Raw genomic sequence first — 20,402 nt, forward strand, 5'->3', positions numbered from 1 at the left:
ACTGGTCCTCAACCTACGTGAGGTGGCGGAGAGACGCGTCCCTTTTGTAGGTAATCCTCCATGCATAGGAATTCATAAACGAATTTGTGACCAATACCTATATAGAAAGTTGCTCAAGATTCCTAGATACCAGGAAAGATTTTCGTCTCTTTATCTGAGTTGTATTCCTTCTAAGAAATGTCACTTTTTACATGGAGAAGAATCTTATGGTTTCTTGTTTTCTATATAGAAAATGAGGACTTTAGGTAGTAAATTAAGCATGTTTCTTATGTAGGGATTGTAACTTCGTGAGAGGAAATGAGTTGTTTCTCTAGTAAATAAGCAAGAACATACATAACAAAACATTTTGTATATATAAGAAAACTGAAATCAAGCAGCTTATATATTTAGTAATCTTTATAGATATATATTATAGGATATAATCATGTTCATTATAGTTGTAAGGCAATATTTTTTTATTCTCTATTATTAAGAATCAACCATTCTACGACGGACCATTCTACGAGCCCAATGAATATCATGATCCCACGTATAGTGCAACTCAATGAGAAAGTCGCCAAGGTCTTCGAGGGAGCAACCCAAGAACCGACCCCTAAAAGCAAGGTAGTTACACAAGAACCTTTCTCCAAGCCCATGCAAACACCATCGAAAGCACCTTACTTAGGGCAGAACCTACAATGTTGCATGAACCTACTCCTCCTATCAAATCAAAGGCTGCGGTATCACAAGAACTTGTCCCCACTTTGAGTACAGCCACACAAGAACTCGCACGCCTTATTTCGAGAGAGGTCTTGCATCAAAGTGAATGCCGTAGTACCGATTCAGTACATCTAAGATCCAAGATGTTGCAGAAACACAGCACATGCTCTACTTGGCTGATGACGAGGTATGTTGTTGTTTGGCATTCAAATCCATTGCATTCCACATAAACGGCCCTTCCTAAGATGCACGATCATCAAGTCTAGGTCTAGGTGAGTATGTATGGTAGGCATATCACGCACATGCACCAATAGCTCACAAGTCCTTGGTAATCACGGTCATCGTTTGGTGAATACCACCGATATATTTGTGTATTTTTATATTTTTTGCATTCTTGCACGCTAGCCTCACGAGTCTTCCAAGTCCATCTACCTCGTTTCCTCTCTTGGGTAGCAGCCTCAGCATCACTAGCACCCTAAAAAACTTGACATTTGTCAACCGATCCCTCGTCCCGTTACTTCCTCGTTGTCATACTACTAACCCGTGCCATATAGTCATCCGTTCGACTTGTTGCCATATTGCTAACCCTACATCTGGTGCCATACAATCATTCCGTCAAATCATCGCCATCCTTTCATTCTGTTGGATCATTGCCATAGAGTCATCCCACCGGATCGTCGCCTTACTTCCATCCCTCCGGATCGTCGCCATACTACTAGCCCTGTCGACTAGTGTCATATAGTCATCCCTCTAACTCGTCGCCATAACACAACCCACCGGATCATCACCATAATGCTATCCCCCTAGTCGGTGGGATACTAAAAACTATATAACGACCCCTTATTCCCCCAGTAATTCCTTGCCTTATAAAAAAACTCTAGACTCAGTCAATTTTCTACCAGAGTTTCTCAACTCCCTTCCCCCCTCCATACTGCCCATCAGCCACCATTTGAATGTCCTCTTCCTCTTCCTCCTCCATAGACCCACTCAAATGCACCTATTCTCCTTCTTCCTAATGGATGGTTCATTGTTTGCTTGAATGTAGCCATTTTTGGTGAGGTTCATGGAATTTTATGTATATAGGTATCTTGCATGACCCATAACTTATGCATTGCTCAACGAAATTCGACAAACTTTGTCTTCAAGTTGTAGTTCATGTTCTAAGCTTGAACATGAGAGAAAAAAATCATGGAATAAGGATTTGGAATGAGACTGTTAAAGCATTACAAGTGCAATGTTGCCTGTGAAACATGACTTCTCAAGATCCTATAGAAATTTATTCAAAAACATTAATTTTTTGTTCTATATATACATGCAACCAAGTAATAATTCAAAAGTACACTACGTGAGATTCTCCTCATCCCAAGGACACACCTAAATGAGAATATTAGACATGGGTTAACGGGCTTTCAATATTGTGCAAAAGTGATGCATACACATTTGAGGGCATGCTCCATAACTTTTTTTTTTTTTGTTGAAAACCAAAACAGACTAATAATTTAGAATCCAAACTAGTGGGACTACTACATGGTGGTCTTAAAACATTGATAGTTGTTAGTATTGGTATTTAGATTCACCCTAAAGTGGAAGAAGTTGAAAAAGTATAATTTGTAGATCTACAAAGATACTTTTAATAAATCCAACACTATTTACAATTTTGAATTGTTTCTTCTTCCATGCACTTGGTTGCTATATGGCTCATAAGGATGCCAAAGGTCATTGCATTTCATAATATAAAGCATCAAACTCGATAGCATGCCCTTTGGCCTATTTGTGTTTTGAAGCATTTTAGGCCACATTGCACTTGTTTGGGATATCCAATTCTGCTGACATGTATCGCTTGAGGGGGAAAACCGACGGCTTAAAATTTCACTACTCCCGTGAATTTTGACTTTTCATACCTCCCGCTTATAAAATCTTGGAAGTTTAAGTACTTGCAACCTGCACCCGCGCCCTACAAACGCCCTGCAATCGGCATGCACCTCAACGTGACCTTGCACAAACTTTGGTTTGCCATCGTCTTCTTTTGGGTGAGTTGTCTTCTATTCTTTGCTTACCGCACTAGCTAGCTTCTCTAGGTCTATTCTAGACTGACCGTGCCATGGCATCTATGGCAACATGCAACTCGCCATGGCTTGCAAGAGAAGCAGACATAGGCTATGAGATAGGAAAGTTTAAAAGCAAGGTCAAGGCACAAGGAGGGCACAAGGAACAAATTGTGGGTTGAGGAAAGTGCTGGAACGATATTGAAATGGTAGTGGAAGACAATTTTGCAACATATGCGAAGAGAGAAACAATGAGAAAGAATACTCCTTCTAGAGTAGCAGAAAGAAGAGGTTGCAGATGCACACATTCGATCATTGCCATCAGAGAAAAGAACACGAGTTGTGGTGTCATGATTGCTGAGTGCATTTGAGACAACAACATCAGGCCATTCAGGTGATTACCAGTCTTGAGTCTTCACAAGCTTTAGCTTGCACCCTAAGTTCGCAAAGTAACAACCAAGAGGCGATGTTCTCTAACCTAAGAAATGGCCTACAAAAAGTGAAAGGGGTGCACAACTTAGATCAACTAGCTACAGAGAGGGCGACATTAGCTATGTTGGTGTCCCTTGAAACAAAGGAGAAACGGCTTGGGTGCACAATGTCGAAGATGTTGCCAATCAAAAGGACCAATGTGGCTCCAGTAATTGAACATAGACCAAAAGAAATGCACGATCATCTCGATCCGAGAAGTCTGTGGACTTCAACAGAACACAAGAAAAGGAGAGACAGCCTAAGTGTGGAAGTCATTGCCACACTGATGACATTTTGGTACAAAAATACGAGAGTTTCTCTAAATAAAAGGGACATCTGTAAAAAGCGAATGGGACGCAAGGTGTTTTAGGAGCACATCATACACATGCTAGATACATCGCAGGTCAGTGATGCCTAAACTAGCTCGGTAGTTGTTTGTGATTGAGATTCGGGATAGATTACTTGTTTCAATTCTTAAACCAAACTTGGACTAATTGTGATTGTCCTAAACCATCTCGATGGTTGGAACATCATGCAACCTGAGGCTAGTTTAGCTCAATTGCTAGTTATTTGATTGTCCTAAACTAGCGTGGTTGAATAGGCATTAGTTTTAGTCCACCCTAGTGGCATGGTTGAGCTCAAATTAACAACAATATATTTCGCAATAGAATATAAATATATTGTCATTTTACCATACCGGCTTGGTGGTTGGAACATCATGCAACCGTGGCTACTTCAACTCATTCATCGGCTATGTGATTGTCTTGAACCAGCAATATGGTTGAATAGACTCCAGGCATTTCAATTAGGCAGAGGAGCTTTGAGAATGGTAAGCCCTCGTACGTCAGGAAACTCAAAGACAGGAATGTTTTTTGTTGCAAAACACATAGACTTTGACTTGGCCTGATAAGCTATGAATTCTTGACATCTGTATGTGTTGGAACATTGCTCCATGGGGATTGATGCCCATACCTCCTCGGTGAATGCGTACTCTATAGACCCCTAGATCCTCATCATGTGTTACAAGGGAAAGCAGGTTTTGTAGCTCAAGGTCTCTATGGGAGCCAATGGTTTGTCCAAGGGATACCGTAAGTGGCACCGCATTGAATGCATTCATGGCACATGCAAGTATTGTAGCCTGAAGCTAAAGAAGAAGACATTTCATGTCTATCCAAATGAAGTGATGGAAGACAACCATGTCGCTCTAAAATGGAGGAGATTTGAAAATTTCAATGTTGAAGGATCCGATAAGAGCACTCAGCTAAGGGAGCTTATAGGTCACATGGTTCAATCCATCCCAAAATCTGTGCTTCATAATTTCACTACCAACACTAGCAGGATAAGCAGTTCAGGATGTGCCTTGCCAATTTTCCCCATGCAGACACTATTGTCTATGTCATAGATTTTTCTAAAAATTATTCATTTCAAGAACAAAATGAGATACACAGTGCTCACTGGTACAAGCACATAACAATTCTTACGCATATCGCATACAGTCATTTGCTTGGTTCTTCTATGCTTGATGACTCACAGGAGTCCAGGTCAATGCCATGCACATACCATTTTTGCATTTCAAATGATAGGGAACATGACCCCTTATATGTGCAGCATACTTTTGTGCTACATTGGGAATGGATGAAAAAGAAAAATCCCCTTGCATAAAATATAAAACAACATTGTGTGTGGTCAGATGGTGCTGCCTCTTAATTGAAATTAGCCCGTGGATTCTACTTTGTCTCAAGGTTCAAATCATTAAGGAAGCTATGTTAAAACACCAATTAACATGCCCTCAAGAAAAAATCAATGATGCCCATGATGCTGTAACATGGCTTACAACTAACCTCTCCACAGGTGTATATTCAACATACAATAAACAACGCCTTAGAGTGTTCCATGTAGTGAAAGTGGATGAAGTGCAAAAGAGAAACTGGAACAATTGCAAGAAAATTAAAGGAGTTTGTGGTCTGCATAGCATATGGAGATTTTCAAACAACGAACTCATTAAAACAAGAAAACTTTATTGTTTCTGCGGTGCGTGCATCATAGGGGATCATGACGACTGTAAGAACATTGCAACTGTGAAGACATGGAGAGAGTTCAAGTTTTCCCTCTACCTTCAAATGGAGTGAAAAACAATGGAGAGACAAATGACTCACCACAGTTTGGGGAAACGTTCGATGACCTCACTAACTATCTGGAAGAGGCTGGAGATAACTTTGCAGTTGTTGCTACCTCTGGGGAGAACGAGGAAGATGACCCATATTTTTCTTATAGTGCACAAAACCTAAGCATAAGGTTGAGGAAGCATTTAAGGAAAATTAGGGAGCAACCTATGGGAAGGGGGATGTAGTAGTCGGAGCTTTTTGGTACAAAAAAACATCCAAGAGAGGCCGCAATTAAGAATTGCTATCTTGTACCAAACTGGTGAAGTTTTTAAGAGCATCCAAATTGGGCTTTTGAAGAGAGAGACAGGAGCTCCCATATGCCATGATTTTAAGATCAGGGGAGAAGAGGCTCTTGCACTATGTTGCATAGGGGGAGGAAAGATTGTGTGAGGATCTCTCGAACTATGTAGAGTCCATTACAAGAGGGGAGAGTAAAAAATTATGGAATAAGGATTTGGAACGAGACTGTCAAAGCATTACAAGTGCTATGTTGCATGTGAAGCATGCATCTTGAAGACTATAGGATATAGAAATTTATTCAAAAACATCAAAATTTTGTTCACATACATGCAACCAAGTAATCATTCTAAAGTACACTATGTGAGCTTCTCCTCAACCCAAGGACACACCTGAATGAGGTCATTACACATGGGTTAATGGGCCTCCAATGTTGTGCATAACTTTTGAGGTCACGCTCCATAACTTTTTTTGATTTATTGAAAACCAAAACGGATTGAAATTTTGGAATCAAAATTGTTGGGATTAGTGCATGGTGGTCTTAAAACATTGATAGTTGTTGGTATTGGTATCTAGATTCACCCTAAAATGGAAGAAGTTGGAAAAGTGTAATTTGTGCATGTGCAAAGATATTTTAATAAATCCAACACTATTTACAATTTTGAATTGTTTCTTTTTCCATCCAATTTCTTGCTATATGGCTCATAAGCATGCCAAAGGTCATTTCATTTAATAATACACAACATCAAACCTGATAGTGTGTGTTTTGGCCTATTTGTGTTTTGAAGCATTTTAGGCCACATTGCACTTGTTTGGGATATCCAAGTCTGCTGATGTGTATTGTCAAAGGGGGGAAAATCGACGGCTAAAATTTTGCCACTCTCGCTATTTTCAAACTTTCACACCTCCCTCCGATCAAATCTTGGAAGATTAAGTACCTGCAACCTACCCTCACCCTGCAAATGCCCTGCAATCTACACGCTGACCTTGCGCAGACTTTGGTTTGCCATTGTCTTCTTTTGGGTAAGTTGTCTTCTATTCTTTGCTTGCCTCACCAGCTAGCTTCTCTGGGTATATTCTGGACTGATTGTGGCCATGGCAGCAACGGCAACATGCTGCTCGCCATGGCTTGTAAGAGAAGCAGACAGAGGCTACGAGACAGGAAAGATGAAAAGCCAGGTCAAGGCACAAGGAACAGATTGCGGGTCAAGGAAAGCATTGGTAGAGTATTGAATAGGCAACGGAAGACACTTTTGCAACATCTGCAAAGGGAGAAACAACAAGAAGAAAGAAGAATCCTTTTAGAGCAGTAGCAAGAAGTGGTTGCAGATGCACGCATTCGATCATTGCCATTGGAGCGTAGAACACAAGCTGTGGTGTCATGATTGATGGGAGCATTTGAGGAAGCTAGTCTCGAGTCTTCACAAGATTTAGCCTACACCCTAACGGTCATAGAGTAACAACCCTACCAACACCTCAGGAGATGAATGCCCAAGAGGCAATGCTCTCTAACCTAAGAAATGGCCTACGGAAATAGAAAGGGATCATGGCTTAGATCAACTAGCTGCCAAGAGGGTGACATTAGCTATGTTGGTGTCTCCTGAAACAAAGGAGAAATAGCTTGGGTGCACAATGTCGAAGATGTTATCAATCAGAAGTACCAACGTGGCTCCAGTGAGCAGAAGCAATGCACGATCATCCCCATCCGAGAAGTGTGTGGGCTTCAACAGAACGCAAGAAAAGGAGAGAGAGCCTAAGTGCGGAAGTCATTGCTATAGTGACAATGTTTTGGCATGAAAATATGAGAGTTTCTCCAAATAGAAAGGACATCTATAAGAAGCAGACAGGATGCAAGATATTTGAGGAGCACATCACATGCTAGATACAATGCAGGTCGGTGGTGCCTACACCAGCACGGTGGTTGTTTGTGATTGAGCTTTGTGATAGTTTACTTGTTTCATTTCTTAAATGAGGCTTGGACTAAATATAATTGTCCTAAATCAGCCTGGTGGTTGGAACATCATGCACCCATAGGCTGGTTCAGCTCAATCACCAGTTATATGATAGTCCTGAACTAGCGTGGTTGAACAAACATTAGTTGTTGTCTAGCCTGGTGGCATGGTTGAGCAAAAATTAATAGCAATACATTTTGCAATATATTGTTATTTTACTAAACCAGTCTGATGGTTGGAACATCATGCAACCGTGGTTGCTTCAGCTCAATCACTAGTTATGTGATTGTCCTGAACTAGCGTGGTTGAACAGACATTAGTTATTGACTAGCGCGGTGGTTGAAATTATTGTGTTTCTTAGTACTTAAATTCGTTAAATTTAATTTCTTGCTATTCAGGTCATATATCATTGTTAAATTGTGGAATTTAGAAATGAAAAGCAATATATTATTATTTTCTAATGGTGAAATTCAGAAATGAAAAGCAATATACTTGCTATTGTCCAATATGTGAAGTTGAGACCGTCAGGCTAAACCATCCTGGTGGTTGAAATTGTGACAGTGTCCTAAACCATCTCGGTTGTTGAAATTGTGACTGTCCTAAACGTGTCCTAAACCAGCCCGGTGGTTGACTATCCTAAACGTGTCCTAAACCAGCTCGGTGATTGAAATTGTGACTATCCTAAACCAACGCGGTGGTTGAAATTTGTTTTGCTTCATTAAATACTTTAATTATACTATATTTTGTATTCTTTTAGTAGTAGCAAAAAGGGGGCTCATTGTTCTATTGTTCCCACATGTTGGGTCAGTAGACTGAGTTGTATCTCAAGTTTGTGGATTAGAATCTGGACATTTCAATTGGGTAGAGGAGCCTTGAGCATTGTAAGCCCTGGTACATCAGGAAACTCAAAGACATGAATGTTTGTTGTTGCAAAACACACATAGACTTTGACCTGGCCTAGCAAGCTTTGAGATTTGGTCGTGTTGGAGTATTGCTCCATGGGGATCGATGCCCATGCCTCCCCAATGAATGCGCAGTCTGTAGGCCACGTGGATCCTCATCATATGTTGCAAGGGAGGGCAAGTTTTGTAGCCTTAGGTCTCTATTATTGCAGCCAATGGTTTGTCCAAAGGGAGACCATGAGTGGCACAAGATTGAATGAATTCATGGCACATGCAAGCATTGCAGTTTGAAGCCGAAGAAGAAGATATTCAATGTCTATCCAAATGAAATGAGGGAAGAAAACCACGTTGCTCTAAAATGGATGAGATTTGATAATGTTAATGTTGAAGGATTCGATAAAAAGAGATGGCTGCTGTCATATAAGAGCACCTAGCCAAGGGGGCTTGTAGGTTACGTGGTTCAATCCATATTAAAATATGTGCTTCACAATTTCACGGCCACCTGGTAGGATAAGTAGTTCAAGACATGCCTTGCCAATTTTCCGTATGACACTATTGTATCTGTCATAGATTTGTAGAAAATTAGTCTTTTCAACAACAAGATGAGATACAAAGTGCTCACTGGTACAACAAGATAACAATTATTGTGCATATCAGGTACAGTCATTTGCTTGATTATTCCATGCCTGATGCCAATCTGCTTGCTGACTCACAGGAGTCCAGGTCAGTGCAATGCACTTACCATTTCTACATTTCAGATGATAGGGAACATGACACCCTATTTGTGCAGCATGGTTTTATACTACATTGGGAATGGCGTATGGACACCATATTTTATTATACTATTGCCACACATATAGACACACATACATATTAATGCCTTTTTCCTTAGACAAATTTATCCATAATAGTTCCCCCCCCCCCAGGCAGGGAATGCACAGCATTTCCATGCCTGGGTCCATCACGCACAAAGAAAGGCTTGAGGTAATGCTTGTTGATCACCTTCTTGCCATATGGTTCATGTAGCTCCTGAACTTGTACAGACCCATTGCTACGTTCTTTGATGACTTTGTATGGACCGGTCCATAGTGGCAGAAACTTCTTATCTGTTTGATGGCCTAATCTATTATCAAAGCATAGCACAACATCCCCCTTAGCAAAGCATCTTTCCCATCCCTTGTGAATCTTAGGATCCAAGCGGGCCTTTTGTCGATTCTTTTGGATCTCTATTTGGTGTAGTGCAAGGCGTCGGGTTTCATCTAGCTTCTCAAGTTGCACCAATCTGGCCTCTACATGTTCATCTTCTGTCATCCTCTGTTCTCGTGCCAACCTCAAGGCTGGAATCTCTATCTCTAGTGGTAAAACTACCTCAATTCCATACACCAACTCAAAAGGAGTGTGACCTGTAGACGTTTTATGAGTGATGTTATAAGCCCACACGGCTTCAGTGACCTTCTGATCCCACTGGCTCCTGTTTCTTGTGGCCATTTTTCCCATGGTTTTATAAAGGAGGCCATTGGTCTGCCCTGTTTGACCCATGGATGCTGGATAATAGATGCTAGAAGTGTGATGATCAATACCCATGCGATCCATGAGTAACTCCACTGCCTCATTTAATAATGGACTCCCATGGTCAGAGACAATTTCCATGGGTGTCCCAAACCTTGTGCAGATACGTTCAAATATGAAATTTGAAACTGCCTTACCATTTGCAGCGGGGAGGGCGATAGCTTCAGCCCACTTAGTGACATACTGAGTGGCTACCAAAAGATACTTCTTTTTGCAGGCGGTCATGGGCAAGGGCTCGACAAAATCTATTCCCCACTTCTGAAATGGATGGATGGACACCACTGGGTGATGGTGCCCAGGACGCAAATCCTTCCTACCAAAGAATTGGCATGATTCACAGGTTTTGCAATACAAAGTGACACCCTTGAACAAGGTCGGCCAATAGTATCCAGCATGTAAAATCTTCTTAGCTATATAGTCACTGGCATAGTGGCCTCCACAAAATCCATCATGATAATGCTTCAATACCTTAGGTACTTCATCTGCATCAATGGCCCGTCTTAGTACCCCATCCATGCCTTGACGGTACAACATCCCATCAAGGAGGGTGTAGCGCCTACTATCTCTGCGGATCTTCTTTCTCTCATAATCCTTGCGAGATTGACTCCAACCCCTAGGGGTGGAAGCTACCTCAGGCAATCTTGAAGCTCTCTCTTTCCATTGTTTGATGTCGAGGGAAATAGGAAATGGTCGAAATGGAAGCATCAGTGCAACGAGCAAAAACTAGGGGAAGAGAAGTAGGATGATGCTGGATATCAGAAACGTTCTTGTTTATGCTACGCTTATGATCCTTGTGAGATGGGACGTGAAATGATGCATTTTTGTTTGGGGATTGAAGTTTGGCAAGAGCCCAAACAGATCTTCATTTCACAGCTGAAGTATGCTGGAGAGATACTGAAGGCATTTGGCATGGCTGAGTGCAAGACAGTTGGTACCCCTATGGAGGTTGACGCGAAGCTCTCAAACGAGGATTCATCACCACTGGTGGACGAAGCGAAGTACAGAAGGCTTGTGGGCAGCTTGATCTGCTTGTGCAACACACGGTCGGGCATCAGCTTTGTGACTAGTGTACTAAGCCGGTTTTCCAATAAGCCCCAGGAGAACCATTGGAGGGCAGGGATGCGGGTGCTAAAATACATCAAAGGCACACTTGATTATGGCATCACCTATACCAAGGGCAACGTCTTGACCAGATTCTGTGACTTGGATTGGGCAGGAGACGTGGACAACAGGAGATCAGTGATAGGGTACTGTTTCTCACTTGGATTTGGAGTTGTGTCATGAAGAAGCAACCCACAGTTGCTCTTTCTTTAACTGAGGCCGAGTACAAATCTGCATGCTTTGCTTCTTGCAAGGCAATGTGGTTGAGGAGGATTTTGGGGGACATGGGTGCAGTGCAGAACAAGCCTACGCAGTTATCAGTGACAATCAGAGTTGCATGGCGATTGCAAAGAAACTGATGTTCCACGCTCGCACAATGATTCTCCATACTATCTTGTTTTCTCTCTTGCGTACGAGATCCTGTTATCTGTTGAGCACAGACGTATTATTTTCTTACAGAGAGGAAGAGAAAGAGGAGAGAGACAGACACAAGAGTTGTGTTGAGAGGAAGAGAAAGAGGAGAGAGACCGACACAAGAGTTGGTCCCAAGAAAGTGATTCTATTCATAGATCATATGCATATATATAGTTGAGGACTAGGCTGAGTTAGGGCAAGCTATATATAGCTCTAACACCCCCACTCAAACTAGGCCCTCTAGCTACGGATGAAAAAACCCTTGGGGAGTACAAGGGAAAAACCCGAGCCACTATATATATCTATGTGAAAATATATATACAAGGATGGCCATATGCCAATTTGAATGATACAGTGTAATGCTGGATGATGATACAGTGCAAATTGCATGTGGATAGTACAAGGGCATTAGACAAGCACTTGTCCATAATACCTAGAAATCTCAACTTGTTTGACATAGTGATGATGCATAATCAAGGCTTGAGATCTTCAAGTTCGATGTTTGAGCTCTTCATCTGAATAATGCTGTCTCCAAGTTCAATCTGGTCAAACCTCCTCAAACCTTTATAATCATGTCTTCATGTTTTGCACAATTCATCCACATAAAATGACTGATTTCATGCAGCGTATATGAACACAACAAATATTCAAGTGTTCGTTTCTATTGTACCAAGGATGAATGTATGAGGAAATTGCTTCGGTCACTCCAAAGAGGAGGGGCGATTTGACCACAAAGCCAGGTCTAAAATGTCTCTTGGGTAGTGTAAGAAAGCCATAGCGACACAATAGGAAGGCCCATAAAGTTCTTGCAAATCAAGAACCAATAATCCAAAAACACAACGAGCATTCTGGCATCCTAAAGTATCGGATTTGATATGTCCATAAAGCCAGGGCTGAAATGTCGCTTCGTAATCTAAGAAAGCCATAGCAACACAATAGAAAGGACCATAATGATTCTGAAAATCAAGAACCAATAATCTAGAAACACAACGAGCATTCAGACATCTGAAAGTACTAAACAATTGAGCATCCCAGAAGTACCAAACAACTGGGCAGCTGGAAGTATCGAACAGCTGAAAATACGAGCCCATAATGATCCTGCAAATCAAGAACCAATAATCTAGAAACATACCATGTTGAGAGGAAGAGAAAGAGATGAAAGACGGACACAAGATTTGTGTTGAGAGGAAGAGAAAGAGGAGAGAGACTGACACAAGAGTTGCTCCTAAGAAAGTGATTCTATTCATAGATCATATGCATATATATAGTTGAGGACTAGGCTGAGTTAGGGCAAGCTATATGTAGCTCTAACAACACATATAGGAAACTACCTCCATGTTGGTAGATCCCATATCCACAATCATCTCCATGATTATCTCAATTAGTCACCTCCTATGATCACTCATACATCACACCAACCTGACATACCTAAGTACCAAGTCACTAGAACCTTCTAGCACACCTACACTCACACACTCCTTACATAGGACTCCAAGCCCATAGGCACACACACACATACATTAATTTTGTCCTTCATTCCCCCCCACAAATTGATGACCTCATCCCTCAGCAGTAGTACATGGGATGGTCCATGATGGCCCCTACCAATATCTCACTCCTCTCTTGGCAGTAGTATCTGGGATGCACCAAGTCATGGCCCCAACCTATGACTCACTCCTAGGACTCTTGGTTTACAACTGGGAGATTGACAATGACTATGTATGGGAATCCCCATGAGTCCAACAAGGAAAAATCTCAAGAGACTAACAATCATTTAAAGATGGACTATCCATGGCAGAGAATCATTATTGACTCAAACACACAACATAAAACTAGAAAGCATGGCCTTGAATGCCCTCTTGGATGAAAGTCTCCTCATTGATAAAGGTCTTTGTAGAATCTTGGTCTGGTTCTTTCTTCTTGGACTTCATAGTTTCCAAGAGCACAAACATATCAGTGTTGATGTAACTCTTTTGCTCTTGTCCTTCATGGCATCTTCTTCAATGTTGATATTTTCATCAATGTACATCTTGACATTTGCCAATTGAGTTGGCATGGAATTTAAATATAGAGTAAATATCCCTTTTTCAATAGTAGCACCAAGAGTATCAGTGAAAGCATGTTGCACTTCAAAAGTGCAAAACATTTGTCCATCATTTCATAGGTATTCCAAAAGAGCACATACTTTGAAAAAATAACATTGTCACAATCCTTTGCATCAATATGATCATCTTTGGCTTGCTTGAAGTTCATCACATGATACTCATAAATAAGCATCATTGCATTCATACTTTGAAGGAAAAAAGCCACTACATCTTGAGTGAGTTCCAAGTGTAGCATCAAAATCCATAATGCATATATATCACTTTGCATGTTCATGAGAGGGTCTTACCCAATATGTAGGGCAATGTCTGGTCTCTTATAGAGATTAGTCAAAGTGAATGCACAGTAACAACAGCAAAAGCCCCAATTGTTTGGTTGACTAGTTAAGTTAACAAGTCAAAACTATCAAAATAGCAACCAGAGATAGCAGCAACTTGGAGGGCTGAATTTGCATAGCTAGAAGATATAATGAAGGGGCTTTTTATGCCAAAATAAATCTTAAATACCATAGAGTATCCAACCCAAAGGATAGCTGAAAAAATGTGCCAAGTGGTCTGTGAGAACTGCTTCAAAGTTGATTGGTTTTTTTTTAATTTCTCCCTCGTCTCTGGACCAAATGCACTCAAAATTGAACATCATCTAGCTCATAAAGTCACCCAACTATACCTAGGAGGACTGGTTGAAATTTTACTTCTATAGGTCGCATGACAAGTATGGGTTTTACCATTTGGGATTTACAAAAACAATTCAATAAAACCAGCATGATGGTTGTTTGGGATATAAGAAGCAGTCTCAATACAAATTCCATTTTGTAGGACAAGTGGACATATTTTTTTTCCTGCAATGAGACTAAATACATTTTCTTAGTACTATCTCAGTCATCCTCGTCCACCGCTCCAGGACACCCCAAGATGTGCTCATACATGTCTAAATCCAATTTGAAGACACTCTTGCCCTTCTTTCAATGTGGCACAGGTTGTATCTGAAACCTAATAGCTCTTACTAGATGAGAGTACACACATGTTTGTGGACTCTTATGTAGCAGTTCCTAATTGCGGCCTCTCTTGTATGTTTTTTTGTACCAAAAAGCTCTGCCTACTGTAAGAAAATAATACGACGTCTGTGCTCAATAGATAACAGGATCTCGTACACGAGAGAAAACAAGATAGTATGGAGAATCAAAAATTTGATTACTGTAGAATTGATACAATAGATGGCGCTACATCCCACCCATGCGCTCTTGTGAAAGAAGCTTCGATGGCATGCTGGAAACAATAGAAGACAGAGGTTGAATGCTAAGGAATCAAGGTTGCTGTAGCCAGTGATGAAATGGGCTTCACGGGCTTGCTCTTATATAGCCACCAGTCATAGTCGGTTAGGCTCAACCGACCCAGTCCACCCAAAATAGTCGACTGGGGATTGGTCTCGAAATAGGCCACCGACCATACGATCGAACCGGTGCACAAAATAGAGCAATTGACCTACGGTCGCCGTTCGTCCCACAGCCATCCGGGATCATCTGAGGCTCCAAATGCAGGCCTCGCAACCCGAGAGTGGGCTGCCCCGAGAAATGCTCCGTCTACCCTTAGTGCGGTCAGTCAAGGGATGCCTTCCCGCACTTGCATGTAGCCTAGTTGGTGGTGTGCCACTCTATCTGAAGTTGTCCAGCCATCAGGCCACACATGGCCCCCATCTGGTGTCCAAACCAGGACCTACCGGATAACCGAGCTACTCAAGTGCCTTCTCCTCATATGGGGCCCTTACAAGTACAGTTAGCTGGTTCCTGCGTAGTTACACAAGAGTGGAGCATTGATATCTAACACCCCCCCTCCATGTCCACCCACAAGTGAACTTACTTTTTTGGCCGAATGCCAAGTCGATGAAGATGCCTCTCCAGCAAGTCTCTTCCAAGAGCCTTCATGAAGATGTCCGCAGCATTCTCTGTAGTCAGACAGTACACCAAGTCAACCTCTCCATCCATGATCAGCTCGTGTACAAAGTGATATTGAATCTCAATGTGTTTTGTGCGAGCGTGGAACACCGGGTTCTTTGCAATCGCCATGCAACTCTGATTGTCACATGATAGCTGTGTAGGCTTGTTCTGCACGGCACCCATGTCCCCTAAAATCCTCCTCAACCACACTGCCTCGCAAGAAGCAAAGCATGCAGATTTGTACTCGGCCTCGGTAGAAGAAAGAGCAACTATGGGTTGCTTCTTGCTGACCCATGACACAACTCTAGATCCAAGTGAGAAACAGTACCCTGTCACTGATCTCCTATTGTCCACGTCTCCTGCCCAATCCGAGTCACAGAATCTGGTCAAGATGTTGCCCTTGGTATAGGTGATGCCATACTCAAGTGTGCCTTTGATGTATTTCAACACTCGCATCCTTGCCCTTTAATGGTTCTCCCGGGGCTTATTGGAAAACCTGCTTAGTATACCAGTCGCAAAGCTGATGTCCGATCGTGTGTTGCACAGGTAGATCAAGCTACCCACAAGCCTTCTGTACTTTGCTTCGTCCACCAGTGGTGATGAATCCTCGTTTGAGAGCTTCGCGTCAACCTCCATAGGGGTACCAACTGTTTTGCACTCAGTCATGCCAAATGCTTTTAGTATCTCTCTAGCATATTTCAACTGTGAAATGAAGATCTGTTTCAGGTCCTGCCAAACTTCAATCCCCAAACAGAAATGCATAAGTCCGGGGTCTGTCATTTCAAACTCTCTTCTGAGCAAATGCTTCGTCTGCGAGATCTTCTCTTCATGGTTCCCTGTTATGACAAGGTCATCCACATAAAGGACCACGATCATACACTTGCCTCCTTCTCTAAAGATATACAAATTTGCATCAGATGGGCTCCTCCTGAACCCATTTTGCAGAAAGTAGGCATCAATTCACTGGTACCACGCTCGTGGGGCCTGTTTCAGCCCGTAAAGTGCCTTCTTTAGTTTGCAAACTTTACCTTCTGAACCAGGGATCTCAAAACCTAGTGGTTGTTCCACGTATACCTCCTCCTTGAGATCTCCATTTAGAAAGGCGGATTTCACATCCATCTGAAACACGAGCCAACTTCCCTAGGCAGCTAAAGCCAAAACACTACGAATTGTGGTTAGTCGAGCTGTGGGAGCAAAAGTATCTTGATAATCAAAACCATGTACCTGTGCAAATCCTTTTGCCATGAGCCGAGCCTTGTACTTATCCAACGTGCCGTCGGACTTGTACTTGATCTTGTACACCCACTTGGTTCCGATTACCTTGTGCTTTGGTGGTCGATCCACAAGGTCCCAAGTGTTGTTCTTCATTATGGAGCCATACTCTGACTACATAGCCTCCATCCACCTATCATCGCCTTGTGCCTCTTCAAGACACTTGGGTTCATCAGCACGGATCACTTCTGTCATCAAAGCATAGTTGACCAAGTGTTCCTACGCCCTTCTTTGCTCCTCTAATCTCTTGGACCGGTGGTGTTCGGATGGTTCGTCCTCAATTACTGGAGGTTCTCTGCCGTCCAAAAGTTGCTTTACCCACTTCGGGAATGGCTATTGCCGTTGTGGTTCTGTAGGCTCTTCTTCATCTTCTTTGTCTTGAATCCTCCCAAGCACCGTTGGGGGAGTTTGGTCTACTGTTGGTGGGATATCCTGGTCCTGGTTGTCTGGGAAGGAAGCATCCTCCTCCAATTGATGTGGTTGTTCTGAGAAGACCACATCGCGACTCACAATTACCTTCTTGGTAATAGGGTTATAGAGATGTTAACCCTTTGCCTCTTCACTGTAGCCCAAGAAAATACACTTCTGGCTCTTCAGTTCCCATTTGGTCCTGGTAGCATCAGGGACATGCACAAAAAGGTCACATCCAAAAACTCTGAAATGTGCAGCTGAAGGTTTCTTACTAGAAAAGACTTGCAGTGGAGTCATCCCATTCACAGCCTTCGTGCAGCTATGATTGAGGATGTAAACTGCAGTGTTACATGCTTTAGCCCAGAAAGTCTTTGGCAAATCTTTCCCTTTCATCATACTCCGGCCCATTTCGTAGATGACGCACATCTTGCGTTCTACTACTCCATTTTGCTGTGATGTATGTGGCGGGGGTTTCTGCCTCTTGATTCCGTGACTTTTGCAGTAACTTTTGAATTCAGTCGATGTGAACTCTCCACCTCTGTCTGCTGATCTCAGCTTCTTCACCTTCCTCCCCGATTCTTTCTCGACCATTACATGCCATTCCTTGAACCTACTGAAAACCTCGTCTTTCGTCTTCAAGAAGTATATCCATATCCTTCTACTGTAGTCATCGATCAGCATCATGAAGTAGAAGGAACCACCCAAAGCTTCCATCTCCATCTTTCCGCAGAGGTCCGTGTGAACGAGCTCTAGAGGAGCCTTTGCTCTGCTAGCTTATTAGGAAAGGGCTACCGATGCTACTTGCCCATCATGCAAGCTTCACATACATCGGGCAGATCTGAAATTTATGGTAGGTCTACAATCATTCCACTTTTATGCATCTCCTTTAAAGAACTAAGGTTTAGATGACCAAACCTCTCATGGCACAGCTTAGTGTTCTTCACATCTGCTTGAGCACTGAAAGCTGAGAGTTTGTAAATGTTGTTGCACCTTGTACCTTTACCAAGAACCTTTCCTTGAAGATCCAGGATCTGTGCACCATTCTTATCGAATTGAACTTTGAGGTCCTGATCTGTGATCGCAGAAATGGACAACAAGTTCCTCTTGATATCTGGCACATAAAGAACATCGGACAATTGTTTTACAACTCCATCTGACTTGAGAGCAATCGTACCTTTTCCTTTTGCTGGACATTTTGCATCATTGCCAACTGCTACCATGATGTCATTCCCTACTGGCTGTAGAGAGGTATACCAATCCTTCCGACTGGTCATGTGGCACGATGCACCACTCTCAATGATCCAAGGTTCATCTGCAAGTACATGAACTGCCTTCGTGCAAATCTCCTCAATTGCGACGAACAGCTCTATGGGTACTGCTTGCGTGCTGTTGCTGGACTCTTTCTTCACTCTGTTCTTCTAATCTGCAATCTTCTTGCAGCACTCATTCTGCTTGTGCCCTGCATTGTTGCAATAGAAGCACTTGATGTTCTTCTTTCTCTTTTTATCATCAGAAGAAGATGGGTTACCAGAGTCCTTACCCTTACCTTTCTTTGATCCGGTCCAGAAAGCCAAATCTTCTCCAGTCCTCATCTTTTGACGCATCTCCTCCTCCAGAAGCATCGTGCTAAAATCCTCAAAGTTGAGGGGCGGATTTTTGTTTTGCATATTCAGTGCCATAACAAGACCGTCGTACTTTGGTGGGAGAATCCATATGCACCTTCGTGCTAGATTCTCACTGGTGATGGTGATGCCAATCGCAGTCATCTGATCGCGTAGATTCTTCACCCTGGTGATGAACTTCTCTGCCGCTTTAGACTCAGACAACTTTTCATTTGCGAGTTGAGTCTCCAGATTCTGAATCGGCGCTTGATCGACAATGCAAAGCATATCCGATGGGCACAATACTTTGCACGCACCTTCAACTAGGTGGAATTAACTTGCATGCAAAGTGGCACGCCCATCCCATAAGTGCTTGATCAAATAACATACCTAGCAGTGTGTTTTTTTCGGATGTGCATGACGTTAGAGTAAAAATAGTATTTAATGCTCGATCGACCATGGAAAAGATATCCGATGGGCACAACACTTTTTCTACACCTCAACCTAGGTGGTATTGAAATGTTCTAAAAGAGGCACACCCATCCGATAAGTACTTGGTCAGATAACACACCTAAGGGCGTGTTTTTTTGCGGATGTGCACATGACTAGGGGAAAAACGGTGTATAATGCGTGATCGGCCATGCAAAGCATATTTGATGGTGACAATAATTTTCACGCACCTAAATCTAGTTGAAAAGGACTTGAATACAAAGTGGAGCCCCCATCCGATAAGTACTTGTTTGATTAACACACCTAGGACCGTGTTTTTTCATGGTTGTGCATGACACTAAGGCAAAAACGGTGTTTTATGCTAGATCGACAATGCAAAGCATATCCGATGGGCACAATACTTTGCAAAAACCTTGAAATAGGTGGAATTGACTTACATGCAAAGTGGCAAGCCCATCCCATAAGTGCTTGATCAAATAACATACCTAGCAGCGTGTTTTTTTACGGATGTGCATGACACTAGAGCAAAAATAGTATTTAATGCTTGATCAACCATGCAAAGGATATCCAATGGGCACAACACTTTTCCTACGCCTCAACCTAGGTGGTATTGAAATGTTCTCAAAGAGGCACATCCATCCGATAAGTACTCAAGTGGTCCGATAACACCCCTAAGGGCATGTTTTTTTCGGATGTGCATATCACTAGGGGAAAAATGATGTATAATACGTGATCGGCCATGCAAAGCATATCCGATGGTCACAATAATTTGCACGAACCTCAATCTAGTTGAGAGATACTTGCGTCCAAAGTGGAGCCCCCATCTGATAAGTACTTGTTTGAATAACACACCTAGGACCGTGTTTTTTTATGGTTGTGCATTACACTAAGGAAAAAACGGTGTTTTATGCTTGATCCACAATGCAAAGCATATCCGATGGGCACAATACTTTGCAGACACCTTCAAATAGGTGGAATTGAATTACATGCAAAGTGGCATTCCCATCGCATAAGTACTTGATCAGATAACACACCTAGCAGCGTGTTTTTTTACGGATGTGCATGACACTAAGGCAA

The sequence above is a fragment of the Dipteris shenzhenensis genome, chromosome 6 (assembly GCF_047967505.1).
Source record: "Dipteris shenzhenensis isolate YYH24624 ecotype China chromosome 6, Dip_SZ_1.0, whole genome shotgun sequence".
Taxonomy (NCBI): Eukaryota; Viridiplantae; Streptophyta; class Polypodiopsida; order Gleicheniales; family Dipteridaceae; genus Dipteris; species Dipteris shenzhenensis.